At 46.0% G+C, this 20,523-nt stretch overlaps 1 long non-coding RNA gene across 1 annotated transcript in view; it reads left to right on the top strand.

The window, feature by feature from the left end:
* The first annotated feature begins 410 nt into the window (after nucleotides 1-410).
* Nucleotides 411-20,523, top strand: part of LOC138581881 (uncharacterized) — a 42,433-nt gene continuing 22,320 nt past the window's right edge. Inside the window, exons 1-2 of the long non-coding RNA XR_011304841.1 lie at nucleotides 411-801; nucleotides 17,695-17,926. This is a non-coding gene — a long non-coding RNA (uncharacterized lncRNA). The remainder of the gene's footprint in view (nucleotides 802-17,694; nucleotides 17,927-20,523) is intronic.

The following is a 20,523-nucleotide window of genomic DNA, read 5'->3' on the forward strand; positions in this document are numbered from 1 at the left end:
TAAGGGCCCCAGCCCCAGAATGCCTTGTGGACGATGCAGAAGGTGCTGAACCTGATCCTTGCAGCCACGGGGAGCAAGAGAAGGGATATCAGAGCCGCAGAAATGCGGTCCCTGGACTTGAGGCCAAGGAAAAGTCTTGTGATCCTTTTCTGGATGAGTTGTAGAGGGCAAAGGGTAGAGTAAAGTAAATTGATAAAGATGCTGTTGCAGTAATTATCATGCTGAACAGATTTTGCTGGTCGTTGTGGTATCGATGGAAACAGATTAGTTCTGCCCTGCAGAATCCACCTAATATGGCGCCTACAGGGGAATGCAGCATTGCAGACATTCAGGAGGCACGTCCTCACTTGGCTCCGCCCCCCAGGCAGGGGAATGCTTTTCTGGGTGCAAGAATGGGAACTCACTGCGTTGCTACTGGTCGTAGCAAACGCTCTGTACGTCTGCATACGTTCTGTCTAGACTCTTTAAATCCTTCGGCCTATCTTGCCTTATGATCCATAACTCCTCTCTTCCTTAGAATCACCTCGCCCACATTGCTAGTGTATTCACTCCAAGCAAACTGTTTAGAAGGTGTATCCGCTTCCGGCTAGGAACGCATTGCTGGGTTACCTTAGCAACTTTTGGTTTTGCTTTCATACTGACATCTAATGGCCTCTCTCTCATAGCCACCCTGCAGGTTGCAGCGTGGAACTTAACAACCCGAGCCTCTGGGATTGTTTCTCCCCCTTCTGTAAAACTATCGCTGCTTGGCAAGGAACACAGTGAACACTCCGAGCCGATACGATGTGACTCAACTACCGGGTAGGTAGGGTTACGGAATCTCAACATTCCGTTCTCTGTTGTTAGGTTCTACATTCTCCATTCTTTGTGCTACTTACAGGCATTCTCAGACCTCCTTCCGACCTGATTCCGGATTCCATGTTCGTTTCTCTCCTCTGTGAACACTGGCTTATTCATTATTTCTTATTTCATTCAGAAAGGGTTCTTTCGCCCTTCTGCTCTGCTTTCTTGATTAAACCTATCCTTTCCCTTCCTCCCTTGCAGTGCCCCCTCACCACAGATGCACATTGAGGCTTGTAGTTCACGTCCTGAATATACCACAGAGGCACCTTGAGGTTTCCAGTACATGTCTGGAATATTGATATCCAACCAACAGAAGAAATAGAAGTCCCCAGTGAAGATGCATAGGGTTTTCTACCCCAGAGGGTTTCCCTGGGAGCCCTATACTTCTGTTTTCCGGTGCAGGGGCCTAGGGTTACCGGGGAAATTTCTCCCATCCACTCTTTGCTGTCTCAGATCCAGGTTGTTGGTAAGGTGGGTCCAAACTGAAATCAGATCCTCATTATATGCAAGTTATCACAGTAATCCAGACTAGAGAGAACCAGGGCTCTGGAGAGAGTGGGTTTCTGGGGGAAGGTGAGAAAAGGAGGTACAGCTGGAAGTGGGACTTTCTGGCAAAGTCTGTGATGTGTAGAGAGAAAGAGAGAGTGGAGCTGAAGATGACCCCAAGGTTTTTGCCACACAAGAGGGTGAGGGTAGAGGGCCCAGGGAGGCCAGCCAGAGACAGGGGGGAAAAGCGGGAGCAGGGGTTCCAATGAGAAGGATCTCCATCTTCCTGGCATTCAGGCAGAGATCATTAGAGGTGCACCATGTCTGAATAGTGGATAGGCCGTTAGGGATGAGTGAGGAGGAGGATGACGAGGGTAGCCTGAACGAGAGCTGCGTGTCATCCGCATAATATTACAAATTAGAAGAAAAGGTAGAGATCAGGAGGGCCACAGCGGCCAGATAGACATTGAAAAACCAGGGGGAGAGGTTAGAGCCCTGGGGAACACCACATGTGGAGAGTGTGGTGTGGAGAGTAAAGACCCAAGTTGAGCCTGGGAAGGGTGGTCCAAGAGAAAAGAGGACAACCATGCCAGAGCCTTATCTGTGATAACCAAGGTATCGCAGAGACAAATGGTCAGGATTTTGTGATTCACCATGTCAAAAGCAGAGGAAGGTTCAAGGAGAACAGAGGGAGAGTTAGATTCAAGGTTAGAGATCAGATCATCACAGGTGTTCAGGAGACCAGTGTCTGTCTTTGGCTGATCAGAAGCCAGACTGATGATCATGGAGACAACCAACAACTTCGGTGTGGAGGGTCAGCTGGGAGATAACCAACTTCTCCAGGAGTTTGCCCAGGAAAGGAGTGATAGAGATCGGGCAATAGTTTGCTGGAATGGAGGGGTCAGCAGAAGGAATTTTTTAGAAGGGGGTGTACAAGGGAGTGCTTGAGAGGAGAGGGGAAACCTCTAATGGCAAAAGAGTGGTTGCAGAGATCGGCCAAGGCTGGAACGAGTGTACCAATGTTGTGCTTAATGCTTCTGCAGGTGTAGGGGATCACCTGTTTGGATGAGACTTTCATAAATTGGACTAGTCTGGAAACCTCATCAGATGTGATAAGAGAGAGCAAGGAGAGAAGGAGCGGAAGGCCAAGAAAGGCCTGAGAGAGGTAGAGGCTGGGAGGGGAGAAGAGGAGAGCGAGGACAGGATGTCCTGGGTTTTAGTAATGCAATGAGAGGCCAGGGCCGAGCAGACAGGCCTGGGTAGGAGTAGAAGAGGAAGATACTGCAGTAGGAGTGGCCAGCTTCTTGCAGATTTTGAATAGTTCAGTCATGTTGTTAGAGGCCACGGAGATCCAGACTTGAATATGGATCCTTTAATTAGAGAGCATGGAGAGTCTGTATTGCCTTTGGAGTAGGGGGCAGGCCAGTTTGTCAGATGGTGTACCTGTAGCTCCCCATTTCCGTTCAACTGCTTTGCACTTGCGTTTCAGAGTGGCCAGATCAGAGTCATACCAAGAGCAGCATTCTTTGGATGGCTTCATGGGTATCCTCATGACAGGGGCAAGGATGTCCAGTGTGTTAGAGATAAAAAGGTGAAGGTTGGAAAGGGCTGTGTCAGGATGGGAGTCAGCCACAGGAGTAGGAGGTGGAGCGAATGTGCAGGCAAAGACAGTTGCTGATACTCGCTTCATAGGTCGAATGACTGCAAAGGAAGGTAGCCGTGTTGGGTGAGCCTTTGCCAAGGGGACAGGAAGCTTCAAGTGAGAAGAAAGGAGAGTGTGGTCAGTCCAGGAGAGAGGAGTAGTGAGAGGATTAGAGAGGGGAATGTCTGAAGAGATGAGAGTATCCAAGGTGTGCCTGGCAGAGTGAGTCGGGCCAGAGGGAAGAATGGAGAGGGAGAGAGAGTCACAGAGGTTGCAGAAAAGAAGCCCTGAGGAGTCAGGGAAGTCCAGGTGGATGTTGAGGTCCCCAAGGAGGAGAAGCTGGGAGGTAGAGGAGAGGTGAGATGCATTGAGGTCAGCCCATTCAGAAAGGAAGAGGGTGGCCTGGCCCGGTAGCCTGTAGAAGGTGACCAACGTCAGAGAGAAGCCAGGAGAGATGGAGAGCCTGCAGACCAGGCTTTCAAAGGAGGAGTATGTTTGAGAGGGAATGATGGAGGCAGGAATCCACTCAAGAAAGATCAGGACCACTGTGCCTCTGGGCCTGTTGTGCCTGGGCTCGGAGAGGATCTTGTAACCCTCAGGGAGGAGTGTGTCAAAACCTGTGACAGAGCTGGCCCTAAATCATTTTTCAGTTCAAGGAAGTGGCTGATGTCAGAGGAGTGTTTGACATCAGAGCAGGAGTTGAGAGTAGCAATGTGGAGCAGGTTGCCACTTTTGATAGACTTCTGGGCAGGGGTACAGGGGAGCGCAGTACCCAACGGAAGTGGCAGAGGTGCCTGGGAGGTGGACGCCGAGGGTGGCAAGGGAGCCAGGAGAGAGGCAGCTGGCACTGGTAACCAGAGAAGTGGAGGCAGAGGGTGGCAAGGGAGCCAGGAGAGAGGCAACTGGCAAGGGATCCATGAGAGAGGCAGCTGGCAAGGGAGCCAGGAGAGAAGCAGCTGGCACAGGAGCCAGAGTTGTGGAGGCCCGAGGGTTTGCATTAAATCACAGAGCATTTCGGGAACATAACAATGATCAGAGATCTCTGTATTTGATAAACAAGTCTGCAATAATAGGGTTGTATGCGTGAACCTGTAAATACTGAAAGAGAGAAAAATTCTCAGAAAGGATTTTACTTCTTACAAACTTTAGCCTGACCAGTAATGCTCTGATGTATTGTCTAAAAAAAACTGCTTCTGATACGTGGTATAGGGCCCACAGTTCCTCAGCCTCTACCTCCTCACCATTGCGCAGGCCTCAGGGGTTAATTCTGTGAAAAAGAGCAGGCCCATGCTTTATCAAACAGAGCTGGCATTAGCATCTCGTTAGTGCTGGTCTGCAGCTAGTGGCAATCATGGTGTGACAGTGTATAATGGGTGTTTGGCCTAGTGGATGTACAATTTGAGACAACTTCTTTGATTACTGTATGTGTTTTAAGTGTGGGGACAGTATGTTACACTCGTTAGAGCTACATACACAAACAATTCCAGTGTGCTATAGCATTGACATGGAACACATCAGACAAAAACTGTTGTACGGCTGAAGCAGCATTAGTAGCAACGGCTGCTGCACTATTTTGCAGAGAATAGCAAAGCTCTAATAGCAAGTTGTTATCTATAACAGAGCCATTACGGCTGTTGTGAACTTCTGATGATTCAACAGTGCTGGTCCTAGCCGCTACCTGCCCTCCCCTTGACATCTCTTCAGCTGGATTAGCAACTTCAGGCTGGAAGAAAGAAGTTAGTTTGCCCCTGATAACTTTGATTATTTCCGGCTGATCGCCATTCACCTCAATGGTGGGAGTGGGAGTTATTTCCTGCCCTCCCAGTTCTTCAATATTTATTATAGGGGGTATCGCACTTTGCAGTATGGTTTATTTATTTAATGTATTTATTTATTGGACATTTGTAAGGTGCCTATGCACAAGTGTATTTATCCTTAAGTTGTATGACTTAGTTTTCGCAGTAGCGTTACCCAGCATAGTGATCACCACAGATGCTCCAGGTTAAAACCTTTTCAGCCAATAGGTGGTTAACCTTGGCTTTCCTTGGGTGAAGAGAAAAAGAACACAGTCCCTGTCTCAGTAGAACCAGAACTCACCCAGAAGTAGAGTGCACACTCAATATGCTCAGTCACCATATATGGATGGCTCCGGCAGATTGAAAATGAATAAGAAACTACAAAAAAATCTTCCACAGACACAAAGTGAAATGCAAGCTTACAGTGTGTTCTGTGCCCTCAAAATTTTTAACAATCCTACTATCACACTTAAATTGCTTATTAAAGCCTTGTATAAGTCTAAGTAAAAAGTGCCACATCAATGGTCACTGCCAGTTACCTATATTCCCATCACTAATCACTTCCCGTTGTAAATGGTGTGATGATGAGACTGCTAAAAAGATATGGGGCCTCATTAGGAGGCTGGCGGCCGCCACATTACGGGTTTCCTCGCGGGTCCACACCAGACATGCATACCGCCACCCGCGAGCAAACCAGTATGCTTACAACTGACCCGTCATTAACGGGTCCGTTGTTAGCATCCTCCCCATTCCCATTGATTCCCATTGATTCCCATCCCCATCCCCATTCCCATTGAGCCCTATGGGGTCTCAATGGGAATGGGGATGTACCGGGTCCAGGTCCCGAGAATGGGAATTAACGGGCCTGCTAAAGTCGGCATGGCCCGGTAATTCCCTATTTTTGGGACCCGGTACCCGGTTTGGAGGTAGCCATGGTGGTAAGAACAGCATGGCTACCTCCAAACTCCTAATGAGGCCCATGGTCTCACAGGAAGGCCACGTGCATGGCTGGCTGTTTGGCTTTGATGTGATTGATCCCCAAAAAATAAAAATAAAAATAAATCATTGATTAAAAGTCAAATAAAACATGTCCATAGGTGCCACAAAGCCAGACAAGCTCACAATTCGAAGAAGATCCTCAAATTTTGAATTATAAGGTAAAATCTTTTTTCCATATTTCTATTTTAAACCAAATGTATTTGAATTACAATGAAACTGAGGCTCAAATCATGACACAATCAATAGTCCAATCACCCACAGTACTCGTCAGCAACAGTGTCTTTTGCCACTCTTATTTTTCACACATGAACCGTTAAATATTTCACAACACAACTCTCAGGCAGGTAATTCACACTCATATTACTCAGTAGCTTTCATTGAACCATTAAGGACATGTCACAAAACATCATTGATTACAATGAAATATATGCATGTGCAAATACACATTCATTTTTAAAATATGTGGATTTGTATGTGCACTTTAGTAATTAGTAATTATCAATTATTTTACAAATGTATACTGATTAAAATCAATGAATGAACAAACGTCACAAAAAGAAACATTTTTCTTGAAATCAATTCTGTGATTGTAAATGGTGAAGCAGGTACCTACATGGCTTTTTATATAAATACTATCTCTTGCACGTATAACATAATTTTAAAATCCTCATCTATGTTGTCATTATGCCTCTCTACAAGTAGAGATTTGTGTCACGTTACAACTTCATAAAAAGTAGTGTCTAGCGTTGAAAAGGCACAAGAAATATGTAAACATTTCCATGGAAATGGCGTAGATGCTCACTGTGGCATTAATAAGACTTGTGATGCAATTGCTTAGCGCTACTACTGGCCAAACATGTTTGCAGACGTTAGGAACCGGGTAACTATAAGTTGGCTATTTTGCATAGTAAGTCTCTAGAAGAGGTCGTAATATGTCCATTAGCATTTGTTTAATTTCAAGCACCTTACAGTTTGCATGGCTTCATGCACGCTTTTAATATATATTTTTTTCTTGTATAATATTTTTTGAGTCCAGTTGTTGGCTGACTGTGGTATTACATAATTCAATTGCATGCATAATACAACTTACTTCAAACAAAATCCACTTTTTAACTATGACCCTGGTATTTTACGGCATATTTTCTTTACTCAAAACATTACAACTCTGTTGTCCCTCATGTATTCTTGCTTAATCATACTCTGTTATTTGTACCAGTTTACATGTTCCCCAACTGCCTTCTTCTCGCTTGACAATTAACACTCTTTAGCTTACTGCCAACCATTTCATGTCTCGGCATGTAACGATTTCCCTGATAGTTTTGACTCATGGGTCTGTACTGTGCGCAAAGCGGGCCACGCAGCGAATACAAAGGAGAGGGCAGTATGAGGAGCCAGGAATGAGACTTGGACACAAGGGGTTCACAGTTTTGGTTAAATACTTTAATTCAAAGAAAAAGGGGGTGGGAAAATGCCTTTCTGTGCCTGCACAACAGGTGTTTCCCTACCTAAAACCAAAACTAAGGGTCAGTCAGAGTCAAGATGCCCAAAGTAAAACCGTGCTGTGTCCAAAGTACTATTCTTTTCTTAAGAATCTAACAAAGTAAGGTCTGAGGTGAAAAGGGTAATATCTTTGGCTTTAAGTGGTTTATAAATGTTCAAAAGAAAAATGCATAACTCCAGCACAAAAGTTCAGGAGAGACAGAGTTTCTTCTTTCAGAGGGTAGTTCCCGTCCCCTGGATTTCTCTTCCCTCTGTTGTATGCTCAATGATATCAGTTCCTTGAATTGCTCTTCACAATGCAAATGTTCTGCAAAAGCAACTTGGTTCTTTATCCTTTTCTTATTAGAATACCTGGTGTACTCTCCTGCCAGGTTTTCACTTCTTGTTTCCTTTGTTTCACACAACCTTTGGTTGGTCCTGATATATCCTTCTCAGGACCCCTTTTTGTTGATATATGTCTTGTATACTGTTCAACTTGTCTTCACCTGGTGTAATCCCCTGTGCTCTGTATACACTTTCAAAGATAATATTCTCTTGCCTTAGTTTTACACAGCATGTGCCTTGTCCTGATATATTCTTCTCAGGACCTTGTGGAGAATCCTACAGATCCCCCACCAAAACCCTGCCCAAAGTCTCCTCCCAGGGGGCCAGAAGAGGACAGACACTTCCTGATCCAAATCCTGGGGGAGGTGTACTCTGGGAGGATTACCTGGATGGAGACAAGACCCAGGGCGGTGGGGAGAATTTGCAGGGTGAGACACAGTATTTCTCCTTGAAGAAGAATATTCTTGCCACGGGAATAAAGGAGGAACTGACCTATTTCCACTTTCATATATTTCAACCTCCTACTAAGGATGGGAGGGTAAACTCTAAATAGCATTATCCAACCACATGTTGTACCCAAAGTACAAGTCATTTGTACCCCTAAACTCCCATATCCTCCCCAAGGACAAAGGTATGCCAAAAGGAATGACGGAAACGTTACCTTTTGACAAACCCTATAATCCCTCTTCTAATAACATCAAGGGAAGATAAATCATCCTTAACATTGTTACAGAATTAAGAAAACCAAATTTATCAAACATGGACTATATGCCCATAGTCCCTCAGGGACTGTGAAGATGAAGAGGGCTGAAAAGGCATGTAGAGACCAATGGTAGGCAGGCTTTACAGCGTTTTGCAAGACCAGGCAATTAGCTCTAAGGGCCTGCACCTAAAGCCAATTAACCCACCTGTGAGGCAAAAAAGGCTGCAGCGGGAGAAAGCAGTAGAGAGAAGCTGGAGCAGGAGCCAGAAGGTCAGCGCCAATAGCAGAGGAGGAAGCAGAGTTTTAGGCAGAATCCTATGCAGTTCCCTTAGGGAGCACTACAGAAGATTAGGACTACAGGTATATGCAATAAAGTTCCTTTGGTATCAGTCTGTACCACAAAGATTTAGTTTGTAGCTGTGGCTGAGCAGTCAGACCTATCTCAAGAGGGAGATGAGCAGTATTCAGGGTTTACACAATAGGACCACAGTACTATAGAACAAGGAAACACTGACCAAAGCTTTGTATCAAAAAGAATATATATTTGTTTTACACACTCTTAATTCTTCACACAAATCACTATCATTAAAGCAAGTTGAAACAGTCAAGAAAAGTATACACAACTCCCTATTTAAATTGTAGACAAGTTTGAGCAAGAGTGAAAACTGAGCAAAATGGCACAGTGTAAACCAAGCAGAAATGGCACTTTAACAATTTCTTCAGAGGGAGGGAAAGGTCAAGTTATACAGGGTTAGACTCCTAAACACACCAGCAACACTTCCCAATTGGATTGTGAACAAGTTAGTAGTACTTTAGCACAAGCAATACTTAGGTGAAAACCGAGCAAAATGGCACTTCAACAATATAGAAAGGGGGAGGAAAAGGTGATTATAAGAGTTTAGGTGCACCAACACATTTCTTGATGACAAGAAATCTAGAGAAGGCAGTTGTAACAGAATTAGCCAGAGTCAAGAGGCCTGTGCCAGAGTCAGTGGTACAAGGCAAAGTGCCCAGGTTCAAACGGTTCTAGTAGCTGCAGTCAAGCGTTTGTTTAACGATTGAAAAGGAAGGTGCAGAAGGTAAAAGACAATGTTAGACGATAGGGACGGCCAGCCCAGAAGGTAAGTAAAGGATTTAAAACACCTTTAGCAGTACCCAACGAAACGGGAGGCCTGGCGGAACAGTGTACCTTACAAGTGGAAGAGGCTCCTGCAGTGGCGGTAGTTCCTGGCAGTTCCTGCAGTTCGGGAGATCCAGCAGAGGAAGAGAGGCTCTCATCGTGGAGGAAGGTTCGAGTTACTGCACTGCCCAGGGATGAAGCCGGCCGCTTTGATGCCAAAATGGAATTAAAGGTACGCTCCTTTAAATCACGGTTGTGGTGGACGGGTGCCTGGCTATCCGGTCTCTGAGTGCTTGGCACTGGCGATTCAACCAAGGCAGGTCCTGGAAGATGATTGGTGAACTGGTTGGTCCCACCAGCTCAATGGAAGAAGGCTCTTGCAGGTGAAGATCTTCTCTTGTTGTTGGAGAAAAGTGGTGAGGATCTGCAGCAGGGCTTTACTGGTGGTTCAGTCGTTGCAGATGTCTTTGCCTTCTCTCCTCTTTGGATTTCTCAGGTCCAGTGGCGACGTCTATCTTCCAGTCCGAAGGTCCCTGCTTTTATGCAGAAAAACCCCCATTCATACAGCCTAGCTGTCACTCACGCAGCAGGGTGATTATCCTGGCGGGATAACCCCCCAGCCTATCAGGGCAGAGTGCGACTTGGGTTGCTTAGGGCAACCATGTCCAGGGTGCCTACTCCCCCTCCCACACATCCTGTCTACCCCAGACTCACTGGCGCCTGAAGGAGGGCTTCTTTCCATAAACCCCACCAAAAGGACGAACAAAGGGCCCCGACCTCGGTTTGGATTACAGAGAGCGATACGAGAAAGAAATATTATTAAAGATCTGGCAAAAAAAACCACCAGAGTAAAGTTAATATGACCCGGCGGTTTGTTAAGGCTGTCAGTAAAAGTGGTAGCCTCGAACAATGGGAAAATCCCATAGGAAAATATTTGCGGTCCAATATTTATGGTAGTAACCACTGCCAACAGCCAGAAACTTTGGAGAGAGGGACTGGACAGTACCCTCTCGAAAATGAACACCAGGGAAAAATTATTAACCCTTCCCAGTACCTCCATAGTAAGATGGTTTGTCCTGGTTTTGTTCATAACTATTGACTAGCAAAGTCAATGGTAACTTTGCATGCCCTGGGAGACAGTAGTCAGTCCCAGGGTATGAAGTCTATGTTTGGGGGTCACTATGACACCTCTGTGTTACTGCACTGAGGGTGCTGTGTAACACACATGTAAAAAGATGATACCTATGGAGTGAGAAAAAGCTCCATAGCACATAAGCACAAAAATAGCCTGAAACACACATCAAAACTATGGGCCTCATCACGAGTTTGGCGGTAACCCTTAAATCCGGCGGTCGCGCTATTACTGCCGGATTTAAGGGTCCGCCAAATCAGGGCTTCGGCGGATTTCTCCCCAGCTCTGAGCTGGGGGGAAATCTGCCGAAAATGTGCACTATTACCGCCTGCGGGAAATCCGCCGGTGGTAAGAGCACGAAAATTCCCCTTTGAGCCCAATGGGGAATGGGGCATTCCCGAATGGGCTCAGTGGGGAATTCCATTACCGCCAAACCCGTGATCCGGCACTAATAGCACCGGGGGTTTGGCGGTAGGGCTAATACCGCTGGTGGTAATACCGGCGCCGTTACCGCCCAACTCGTGATGAGGCCCTGTGTCTAAGAGTGGGAAAACGAGTCTCATTCTTTGCAGGAGTAAAAAAACAAACCCTTGAAATCCAGCAAAGCTGCTGGGGGACTAGGGAAATTAGCCTTTTAAGAGAATTCTCCCTAACACAGAGCACAAGGCTGGCAGTTCCACTAGGAATTGTGACCCCTAGAAGGAACGCCGGTGCAAAGGAAGAGCAGATTTCACCTGCAGGCTCTGAGTTGGTCCTGTGCTCACAAACTCTGTTTGGCTGTGGCTACATTGGAAGAGACTGGGATAAACAGGCAGTCTTTCCAGGTGCGCATAATTGCTGTGAATACAGACCTGAAGTCCTGCATCCACGAGGCCCATGTGCTGAAACTTGAGAAAGGAAGACTCTCCATCATCAAGGCCGGATCAGAGACACCCGTGCTGTGGAGGGGTGTGGGTCCCAAGAGTGCCTGTAGCATTAGTAGCAAAAGAAATAAAGACAGGAAATAGAAGCATCCTGCAACCACTAGGATTGTGGAGTCGATGAATGAAGCTCTGTACTCCAAATCATTAGTAATACCTTGCCAGTAACAGTAACCAGCTTAATTGATGCTCGCATATAAGTAAAAGCGAGTAAAGTTGTTTGCAACTGTGGGAAGTCACTATAACAAGGAAATTGTATCACATGCTTGTTTCACAGAAGTTAAAGTGCTCGCGTAAAGAGAAAGCCTTTCTTTTTCCCATTGTTATATTTGAACTGTTGCCGAACGGTTGTGTGTCTCCTATTAAGGAGGAGAACAGTGCTGATAAGCTTTGAAGAAGCAGTAGTTGACTTTTCCGTAGTGTTACAAGGCTATATAACATCAAAGAGAGGTTCCATGTATGAAACTGTGTTTCCCAATTTCTATTAAAGCATAACGCTGCCTGAAAAATGGGAATGCACACCTTTAAGTAGAAGCTTGTCATCAAAGCAAAATCGTGTGTACCTAAATGTATTTCTACAAAGAAAATTGTCTCTTGTAACTTTCATAACACTTATTATAGAAGTCGTAGAAGTTGCTGAAGTCACGAAAAGAACAAGCATTGCCAAAGCCAGTAGACAAAGCCTTTGTAAATTGAACCCAGCCCAATTAAGAACTGAACACCATTGCTTTAAGGTCGTTGAAACTGTTGTAAATCTAGAGTCCTCTGATACAAGGGTGAAAAGGTTATCCAAGGCTGGAAGAGTAGCAATACAGCTTTGGAGTAACTACTGGAAACAAGAAGGTATACATGAAGCTGGGGTAGGGAGTTGGGTGCTTGTAAAAGAACGGACCTTTAATCCGAGGAGCTGAGACTGTTAAAGTTGACTGAGAGAAGCAGTCTGGCAGCCAAGACAGATTTTGTGGTAGCTGCAAGAATTATAGGAAAGGGAAAGAGGCTGCTCCTTCTCATCACAGAGGAAAGAAGAGTGCCTTGCCAACCTGTAGAGGTTGAAGAGTCTTGTTTAAGTTGCCTAACTACTTTACTACAAGTATAATGTTGCAGCAGAACTAGTAGAACTGTGGTATTCTATAATATTGTCAGAACATTATAATTTGAATGTAGTAGAAGCAGTTGTAGACTGTGAGGCAAAGGAGTCTGTTCTCACAGTATCATTGCCAGAAGGGAGTTTCTAAGGAGAGAACAAACCGTAAGAAGAAGCATCCTGACAAACTGTATTCAAGACGCTGCAGAGATTACAAGAAGAGGAGTTGGTATTAAGCAGAAGTGGTACTTTTGTTCTGAACTCTATCCATTCTTTCATGGAAGGAGGTTATCCAGGAATACCATAAGTGCTGTTTTCTTTGTGGTACTTGGAAAGGGAATCATGTCATCAAACAAAGAAGGTACTGTTACCAGTGGATTTATGTTTGAATTAACTTTTGTTTCTTTGGAACTTTTCAAGAACTGATTTAAGACTTTCTTTTTCCATGGTAGAAATAGAGTTTGGACATTCCTGGTGGAACAAGATTTACCCATGACAAGTAGAAGTCATTCAAGGGCACTCGTATTTGGTAATCCTTTATTTATGTTGTTAATGATTTGTTTTGATTGTTCTGTTGTTGAGTGTAAGGGCCATTTTATGCATGCTGTAAGATTTTCCCTTAGATTCTATACTAGGTAGGGAATTCCCTGGAAGAGTAGGCTTAGTTAGGTTTTGCATTACTGGTGAGGGACTTTTTAGAATGACACCTGTCGTTGGTACCTGCGCGCCCTTTTAAGTTAGAAGGATTTGTCCTTGAAAATTGAAGTAATGTTAAGGAACTTGCGTCGCACTAGGTTTAGCTACTACGGAGACATTGAGACCCTCCACTCCGTTTGTGACAATGGGTATGGTTGTGTTGAGCTATGACCTAATAGTGCGCCGAGGAGTAATAGAATGGACAAGTAATTGTGGTCAAAGTTGTAAATTCCTTTTATTTTTGTGTTTAAGAGCCTTTGTGGATGACACGTGTTTCGGCAAAACTGCCTTTTTCAAATCCAGGCTTGTTAAAAGAAGAGAAAATAATAAAAAACAAAAAAAATAAACACACATGAAAGTCTGTATATGTATAATCGTCATACTCAAGTATTCATACATTTACACTTATTCAAAGTGCACTAATATAAAGTATTGCTAGATACGTTAGGAAAACATTGTCTCTTAAAATGGTATAGTTACCATTGCACCAGAAATAGACCAAAAGAGGAAGTTAGGGGGAGTGATGAGCCTGTGCTATTAAGCATGCAATTCATTGTGGGAAAAGAAGGATATTAGGGTCAGGTGGGAGTGGTGGAAGAGACAGAGATCTTAGTCTGTATGTTAAAAAATGTGTGGTAAGCAGGCTAATGGTGAAATGAGCATAATAATTCATGTTAGGAATAGGAACACTTGGTCTTACCTAAATAGTTAATACATGAGTCACTGCATAATGCATGTAGAAACTGGGGTTCACAGGGATAAATCCCACCTGTGTGAAAATCACAAAAGAATATATATAATAGGAATGAGTTTCTTGGAAGCGTTTTACACCTTAAATTAATAAGTATTAAGGTTAATAGCAAAAACCTAGTATCGAGCGGGCACGCAGTCTATATGTATAAAATAAAAGTATGAGCAGTGTTAAGGCATGAGTTCGCCTCAGCATTACATTTTTATCCAACTTGTAATTCGTAAGATGCCAGGCGAGGGCAAAAATAATAACGGCTTGACAATTAAAGCCAGACATCACAGTTAGTTTAGAAGTTGTATCACTTCGAGATAGAAAGGGCAGTTTCATTTCCAAACGTTAAAATACAACGTGAACAAAGATGTTTCAAAAACATGTGCGTTTCTGTAAACAGCACGTGTGAGGGTATGAATAGTATCAAGTCACAGCATAAGCCCCCGTGTTTTTGCACGCAGTTAGCTTTTGTTTCCATTTCTTTGTCAAAATAAATTGTCAAAGACTGATAACACTACAAGCAGTTATCCGCCTTGCATTACTGACCCCTCACAACTCCTTTCTGCTGATGTATTCTTTGTACACTGTTCACTTTTTCTTTGCCTGGTGTGTTGATCTATCAGGACTTTCTCCTGTAGACACGCTTGTTCTTCCCTGGTATACTCTCCTGCCAGGGCTTTATTTAATACACTGCAATTGCTTGGGTTACTGTCTTGCCCTGGCTTTCTTTACTCTCTTGCAATTGCCTGGTATACTCTCCTACCAGGGCTTTTCTTCCGGTGTGCTCTGCACACACCTTTGAATCTAATGATATGATATGATATGCTATGATAGGTTATTTATAAAATGCTTAATACCCAGAGGTTTCCAAGCACAGATCCGGGGTATCGAACGTGTGTTTCTCCATGTCGTCTTGCTTCCAAGGCGAGCACGTTGCCCGTGAGCTATCCTCCCGAGACAACATTCAATATTCACTTGAGTCTACTTTATCTAACACAGTACCTGCCTGGAACACTATCCTGCCAGGACTTTTCTTCAATATGTACTGCATACACATACAAAATCTGAAGTCTCTTACTTCTTGATCGCTTTCCTTGATTGTAGAAGGTTCAGTATTTCCTTCTCTCTCAAGCCTTTCATTCACACGTTTTGTAGTCATTCGTCTTTGTCATATCTGCCTGTACGCCCCAGTGTCACTCCTTCCCTTTAGGGAACTCACTGGCTCTTTCTGGCATTCCTATATCTTCACGTGGTCAGCCAAAGGCGGTCGTTAGGCTCTTTCTCCATTTTTCTGCCTTTGTTCCTTGGCCGATACACTTCCTGTGGCTCCTGCTGGGCTGTTCTGTTTTCAGCTCTGCTTTGGCAAAGGAAACGCTGCAGCTCCATACCGGCGAACGCCCAGGAGCCCTGTGCTGGCTTCTGGCGTTCTCACACCATTTCTCCTCTCAGGGTCCATTTCCTACGCCTGTCTTCCTGAGCCGGATGGCTCCACAACGGCATCTGCAGCTCCAAGGTCTCTCAGTGCATTCCGAGAGAAGCAGAATTCTCCCTCCAACAGCTAGAGTGCAGCCTGTACTCTTGGTCTTTTCTGCTCTGCATTACTTGGTTCTTTATCCTCGTCCCAGTATTCTTGTGGTTATGGGAGTGGAAGTACATTCTTGATGTTTCATATGTGGAATTTGTGTAAGTGTCTTTAGAAGTGTTTAAAGGCAAGTTAGCTCTTGCAATCACTCCTTCACCTCTGGAGTCTTCCCATCCCCCCTTAAGCACTCCCTTGTGCACCCTCTTCTTAAGAAACCCTCTTCCGACCCCTCCTGCCCGGTTAACTATCGCCCAATCTCCATCACTCCCTTCCTGGGCAAGCTCCTGGAGAAACTGGCCATCTCCCAGCTTAATGTCCATGCTGAATCTGTTGGTTGTCTTCATGACCATCAGTCTGGCTTCAGAGCTGCCAGAAGCATGGAAACTGCTCTCCTGAACATCCGTGAAGACCTGCTCTCCAACCTTGATTCTAACACTCCGTATGTTCTCATCTTGCTCGATCTCTCTTCTGCCTTTGATACTGTCAACCATGCCATCCTGCTCAACCATCTCCGTGATAACCTGGGTATCACTGGTCAGGCTCTGGCATGGCTGACCTCTTTCCTCTCCAATCGACCCTCCCAGGTCCAACTGGGGTCCTTCCTCTCTGACATCTTTTTCTCTACCTGTGATGTCCCCCAGGGATCTAACCTCTCTCCCTGGCTGTTCAGCCAATATCTGGCACTCCTTGCCCACTGCATCGCTGCTCTCTGCCCCAACCTTCAGTGCTATGCTGATGATACCCAGCTCATTTTCAGGCTACCCTCGGCCTCCTCCTCTCCTTCCCTCATCTCTGACTGTCTGTCTGCTATCCAGGAATGGTGTGCCGCCAATGACCTCTGACCTCTCTTGGCCCTCTTCCTGCTCCTACCTGTAAGGCAAAAAACCTAGGGGTCATCTTCGACTCCACTCTCTCCTTCTCTCCTCACATATCTGACGTCTCTAAGAAGTCACACTACCAGCTGCACCTCCTCAGAGGTATTCTTCCTTTCCTCTCCTTCCCCCAGAAGCTCACTGTCTCCAGAGCCCTGGTTCTCTCTAAGCTGGACTACTGTAACAGCCTCTATCTAAATCTTCCTGCCTCTACTCTCCGCCCACTGCAACTCATCCAGAACAGGACTGTGAGACTTGTCCTTGGCCTCAAGCCTAGGGACGGTATCTCTCCACTGGCTCCCAGTGGCTGCGAGGATTAAGTTCAAAACCCTCTGCATTGTCCACAAGGCCTTCTGGGACTTGGGGCCAAAATACCTTCAACTCTCTCTTCCTAAATATCTTCCTTCTCGAGCTCTGTGCTCATCCGCCTCCAACTCCCTCAGGGTCAGCCGCTTCTCCAAGCAACGAGTTGGGGGTAGATCTCTCTCTGCGGCAGGAGCCTCCCTCTAGAACAGCCTTCCTGCCTCCCTGAAACTTGAGGAGAACCATCTCCGGTTCCGGAAGCACCTCAAAACCTTCCTCTTTGCTTCTACTTTCTCTCCTCCTCTCCCCTGCTAAATTTTTGACTGAAACTGCACTGAATCTACAACTGGGCCACTCTCAGCGATCTCGGTCCCTGGCCCAGCCACTCTCCCCTTGCACTGCCTCCCTTGGCAACCACTGCACTGCGGGACTGTCTCTGTATCCTACAGCCCCCCCTCCCCAGCACTTGTCTGCACATACCCTGCACTTGCCACCAGCTGGCCCTTATTATTTATCCTGTTATTCTAATACCCCTGTACTGCACTTTCCCCTCTCCCTTTCCCCTTGCACTTTCCCTTCCCCCTCTGCCCATGCACTGAATGACACCTGGCCTTGTAGGATCGTTGTCTGTCTTCCCTTTGTCCCCCCTCCCTGCCTCGTCGCGCCTTGAAACACCTGTGTATAGGCACGTTACAAATGTCTTATCATATCATATCATATCATAACTTGTGGTTAAAGTCTGGGAAGACATTTTCATGAATTCTGGACAGTTAGTCAAGTCTTGATGGTTCACACACAGCCCTTGCCGGACAGTTTTCCATTCCCTTTCTAGGTGAATAAGGGGAGGTGTAACAATATGCTATCAAGGCATCGGTCATGTATGGGGTGTTCTCAGAAGAAAAGGATGAATACCATGTTTCATTCAATGGTGCACCGCCACTCTCCCGCAGGCTTTATCCCTCCATGTGGTCCTACCTCATAAGACGCCCCCAGGGACAGGATCAGGAAGCAGCTGCCGTCCCATGCCACATGGGGAGAGGTCACCGCCGGGAAAGAAGTGATGGCACCAGCGGATTCATCACAGCGGGCAAGAGAAGTCACTAGAAGATGGACAGGAGGCAAGGCTGGAAGAAGAGTGCCGGAAAAAAGAAGTACGGCCGGGTTGAAGGAAACTGGGAAAAGGTAAGATGTAGGACCGGGTGGTGCAACAGGAGGTGAGTGGGAGTGAAGTGGGTGGAAACACTGCGTTCAAATGAGCAGAAGGGAGAGAGGATAAGAGAGGACGGGGGAGCAAGCTGAAGAGGGGTAAGGGGCATGATACTTTTAAATGTAGCATCACAGCGTGACGGACGGGAGAATGATGTCATGGCGGCAATGCAAATGTAGCGAAGGAAAGACTGCTGTAGCAATGGACGTAAAGGCAAAGATAAAGACCCACTGTCAACGAACATATGCCTTTTGCATTGGACTTCCCCCTCATACACCTTTTAGCTCTGATTGGCTATGCTTTTTTCACATCATTGGGGATTGAGCACCTGGTGAAATTGGTCGCTTTGTGCCTAAACTGCTAGTTTTCTTTCTTTTTATTTCCGACCCACTTTTCTTCATTGACCTGTAAACAGGTTAAGATGGTGATTGTTCAGTAGCATGGGACCATTTGGTCTGTTTTGCAAAGGGCTTTGGACCAAATTTCTCTTGGCCTTTGGGTACTCTTGGTGATGTTTTTGCTTCACTCCAAAGAGGTGCATCTAAAGTGTCAGCTGTTTCTCTTTTGCCTTCCAGAACTTAGTATGCAGATAGGTCAGATAAGTAAAATATTAATTTGTATGCTGGCACCCTAGGCTGAGATGTATTTCCTGCGTGATACTGAAGTAGGGGCACTACTCAAAGTCCTTAGGCATAGATGTATTTCTATGTGGTCCACCTTAATACACCATAACTGAAGACTTAACGGCCTTCCGCAAACTACTGAAAACCTGGCTCTTCCCCTAAAACTAACCAGCAATTTGACCGGAAGCAAGAAATGTACAACTAAAAAAAAAAAAAATGAATAAATAAATAAATAAAATCGAATGTAAACCATAAAACAAACAATACCAAACGAATAATGTAGATCAAAACAGTGAAGTGGATAATATGAATAAATCATCAGAAAACTAGGAGATCTGGATGGACGCTTGACCAGACGAAAGTGTTAGAGTGAATGAGAATCTAGAAGTGACGAGCGAAGAGGGCGGATGAATGTCAAGAACGGACGAACATGGAGAACGGACGAGCGTGGAAATCGGATGAGTATGGAGAGCAGATGTGTGTGGAGCGTGGAGAGCGAATGAGCGTGGAAAGCTGATGAGTGTGGAGAGCGGATGAGTGTGGAGAGCGGATGAGTGTGGAGAGCGGATGAGTGTGGAGAACAAATGAGTGTGGAGAGCGGATGAATATTGAAGAGCGGAGGAGCATGAAGAGTGGAGGAGCGTGGAGAACGACTGAATGTCGAAAAGCACAGAGCGAATGTGGAAAACGACTGAGCGGAGAGCGCAGAAGCGTAAGATACAGTTGAGCCGCGAGAGCGGATGAGTGTGAGAGGGAATGAGTATGAGAGCGGATGAGTGTAGAAAGCGGATGAGTGAGGAGAGCGGATGAGTGTAGAAAGCGGATGAGTGAGGAGAGCGGAAGAGTGTGGAGAGCAGATGAGTGTGAGGAGCGCAGTAGCGTGGAGAGCGACTGAATGTAGAAAGCACAGAGCGAGTGTGGAGAACGACTGAGTGAAGAGCGCAGAAGCATATGATGCAGTTGAGCCTGGAGAGCGGATGGCGGTGGAGAGCGGATGAGTGTGAGAGTGGATGAGTGTAGCGAGCAGATGAGTGTGGAGAGAGGATGAGTATGGAAAGCACAGAGCGAGGGTGGAGAACGACTGAGTGAAGAGCGCAGAAGCGTACGATGCAGTGAGCCTGGAGAGCAGACGACGGTGGAGAGCGGATGAGTGCGAGAGCGGATGAATGTAGAGAACGGATGAGTGTGGAGAGCGGATGAGTGTGGAGAGCGGATGAGTGTGGAGAGCGGATGAGTGTGGAGAGCGGATGAGTGTGGAAAGCGGATGAGTGCGGAGAGCGGATGAGTGTTCCGAAACAAACGAATACGTGGAGCAGACATACGAGCGGCGCAGATGAGCTGATAGAGCGGACGAATGTACGAAAAGATGAATGTGTGGTGTCGGGTGAGTGTGTGAAATGGATGTTGTGTGTGGAACGGATGAGCGTTTTGGTGCGGACGAATAGTGTGGAGCGGACGAGTGTGTGGAGCGGACGAGGGTGTGAAGTGGATGAATGTGTGGCGCGGATGAAAGTTGTGAAACAGATGAATGTGTAGAGCGAACAAATACACAGTGCGGATGAGTGTCTGGAACGGATAGTCACGCAGAACAGACAAGTAATTTATCAGGCCAACGAGTAGTATGTTTTGCCGATATGTGGGTGGTCCGGGTAATCGAGTATCAAGACTGTACGAGTGTCTAGACGGGACGAGTGTGTACACGGGATGATTGTGTAAACGGGAGGAATGTATAGACAGGACGAGTGTGTAGACGGGACGAATGTGCGGACCGGACGAATGTGCGGAGCGGACGACGTCTAACCAGACGAAAGTGTAAGAGTGAACGAGCATGTTGAAAAGACGAGCGAGGAGGGCGGATGAACGCCGAGAACGGATGAGCATGGAGAGTGGATGAGCGTGGAAATCGGATGAGTATCGAGAACGGATGGGTGGGAAACGTGGAAAGCAGA

This window comes from Ambystoma mexicanum, chromosome 3q (genome assembly GCF_040938575.1).
Source record: "Ambystoma mexicanum isolate Mex_15411 chromosome 3q, UKY_AmexF1_1, whole genome shotgun sequence".
Classification (NCBI taxonomy): Eukaryota; Metazoa; Chordata; class Amphibia; order Caudata; family Ambystomatidae; genus Ambystoma; species Ambystoma mexicanum.